Source organism: Nicotiana sylvestris, chromosome 9 (assembly GCF_000393655.2).
Source record: "Nicotiana sylvestris chromosome 9, ASM39365v2, whole genome shotgun sequence".
Lineage (NCBI taxonomy): Eukaryota > Viridiplantae > Streptophyta > Magnoliopsida > Solanales > Solanaceae > Nicotiana > Nicotiana sylvestris.
The window spans coordinates 61,475,345-61,478,464 of NC_091065.1; positions in this window are offsets into that span (position 1 = coordinate 61,475,345).

Below are 3,120 nucleotides of genomic sequence, written 5' to 3' on the forward strand. Positions count from 1 at the left end.
ATTAGTTAACATAAATCCAAGAAGGAATTATCTTTGAGATGATAAGAAGTCAATCCTATTGGTCTTAAGTGATACAAGAGTGTATAAGGGTGATTAACCAGTATTAGAAGTTAAACGAATCAAGGATGTTGTAACTCGTATTTTCAGGTAATCTAGCGGTGCTTAATACACTCAAGAGGTCATTTATTAATGTATTTTAATCATATAATATCCGTATCATAAGTCTTGAAGTCAAACGAGTTATGAAACAAAAGTCGACAAAAGTTGTCGCAACTTAGGTTCATAATTTTACTTAAACATTAGGTCAAATGTTTCTAATCTTTTATCATAATTTACAAGGAATTACAGGGTTATCTACCAACAAAATTAAAGATCTATGAGTCTAGTTTCCAACGCATTAAACCGTTCATCAATACGATCTCGGAGTAGAGAGATATTCACATTTTCGCGAGACTACGCCAAGCACCTCTCTATGGGGCCCACTAAGGCGGTTTAAGATATTTGGACCTATATAGGATGCCTCCAACCCGTTTTAAGTCATTTCATCTCACTATATTCAGACCTTAGAACCCTAGGAACATCCTCTCAAGGTTCTCTCAAGATTCAAGACCCAAAAAAAGGGCAAATAACACAAATCAAGTGTCGGGAATTCCGTGGCGCTAGTAAGTCTCTTGTTCTTCTTGTTGTTGCTCATTTTTGTGTCGTTCCAGCTCCTGTGGGAGGTTGTTTTAAAGGTTTTATGTTCTGTAAATACTCCCTCATATTCTTAATATCAATCCTAGGTGATTTCAAGCCTTCTAAAGTGATTCTAGTGCCGAAAAACACTAATTGATCGCTAGTTTCGCTTTTTTGTTGTTGTGGCAGCATTGGAGGGATATTTCATGGAAATTTAAGGTCAAATTGGAGTTGTTATTTCTGTATAAAGGTAAGGAACCTCTTACTCTATATGTATTTAAGATTATCCAAGTTGCGGCTAAGCCATTGAAGCTAGAACTTGTGAAATATATATCGAAAGGCTTGGTAGTAATGTTATTGTTTTGTGGACTGTTTTGCGTTGTTGTTGGGCTGCGTATTTTACTACTATCTTGTGGAGTTTTGGAGGAGGAAGGGTGTGGAGAAACACCATATATATGTAGGGTTATGGGCTGATAGTTATTCGTAACATTTCCAGGTTGTTTGACACGACTACGGTGGTCGTCGTATGTATGGAGTGATTAGGCTGTGTGTGGACTATTTTGGGAGGCTCAATATGTTTATTATTGATGTTGTTTGGGCTGTTTGGTGACTGTTTTGAATGGTGTGAGGTCATATATATAGGGGAGGTGCTGTCCGTTTCATCGTAAAATAGGTTGTGGTCGATACATAATAGTTATGACGCTTAAATGATAACGATAGTATCGTTTCTCTTATTGTAGACTAAGGAGTTTTGAAAATTGCATAGCTTGAGATTGGGGCAGTATATACAAGGTATGTGAGGCTATCCCTTTCCTTCTTTTGCACGACTCCGATTGTACATAATGTAATGAACGAGCTTCCAAAGATACTCTACTCTTAGAAGCTAGCAGTACTTACATTGTTTTCCCTCTTATGGAACGATTGATGTTAATGTTGCTTCTCTTATTCTTATGTTATCAATGTTATTGGTACTTCCTGATTCTTATAAGGTTCATAGTGAAGAGTTAGTCCTAATAACGTGTACAGAGGATACCGACCTTACGTCACTCCGAAAGGTTTAGAATGTGATTCCATGAGTCGAGCATGCATTATATATATGTATCTATTTTACTCTACCGAGCCACGCTATAGTTGGCCGGGTACGACACCTATTGTGCAACCACTGATCAGTTGGGTTTTACCGAGCTCCACGTGGCCGGGTACGATTCTACCGAGCCTATTATGGCCGGGTACGATATGATGATGATGATGCCCACAGAGGCGAATGCTTTAAAGGTTTATGTATTTATACATATGTATCATGCATTTCATGTAAGTAGCCCTCAGAGGTACTAAGATGTTACATGTTGTATATTCTCTATCCTTGCTTACATTACTGATCGTATTTATGGTTCCTTGCCTTACATACTCAGTACTTTATTCGTACTGACGTCCTTTTATTTGTGGACGCTGCATGTCGTGCTGCAGGTCCTGATAGACAGGCAGGTGCAGCTCCCCCACCACAGTAGACTGTCCAGTTCAGCGGTGATTGGCGAGATCCCTTCTCCGGACTTGCCTTGGTCTTGGTATGCAATTTTTGTTATAGACATTATGGGTATGTCGGGGCCCTGTTCCGGCTATGTTGCAACACTTATGTTCTTTTAGAGGCTCATAGACAGGTGTCGGCTCATGTATAGTTTGGTATGCCTTGTCGGCTAGTTTTTGTTGTATAGTCTTTCATAGTAGCGTGGTAGCTCATACCTTATATGTAGTTTCTTGATTGTCTGGTCATCCCCTGCTATGTATGTTCATGCCGTCATATTTTATTGCTGGTTGTCCATGATCTAGGTCTACCATTTATATTGATCTCGTCAGCCCTAAAAGATAATAATGAAGGTTAGATGAAATGTACGTTGGTGCTCGGCAAGTGTGGTCGGGTGCTAGTCATGGCCCTTTAGTTTGGGTCGTGACAAACTTGGTATCAGAGCAAGTCTGTCCTAGGGGTTGTCTATGAGCCGTGTCTAGTAGAGTCTTGATTATGGATGTGTAGCACGCCACATTTATAATCAGGAGGCTACATGACATCTAGGGTTGTTACCTTCTTCTTGAATCTAGATCGTGCGTAAAGTTGAGTCGAAAGTGTTCGTCTCTAATATTCACCTTGTTTTTTCAGTGATGCCTTCGACTAGGAAGCAAACGATTAGTAGACGGCTTGATACAGCAGCGGGAGAGGGTACCAGTCAGGTGCCCCAAGTCAGAGCAGGACAAAGTGAGGCTCAAAGTGAGATGCCCTCTCATACCTCATCTACTCCATCTCCTCCAGAGGATATTAGAAGGCACCCAGCGCCTCCAGTTCCTCCGTCTGGCACTCCAGACCAGGATATGCAGAGTGCTTTGCAGTTATTGACTAGCTTGGTAGCTGCTCAGGCTCAGAGGCAGAATACAGGTGCTGCTGAGAAACCAGTT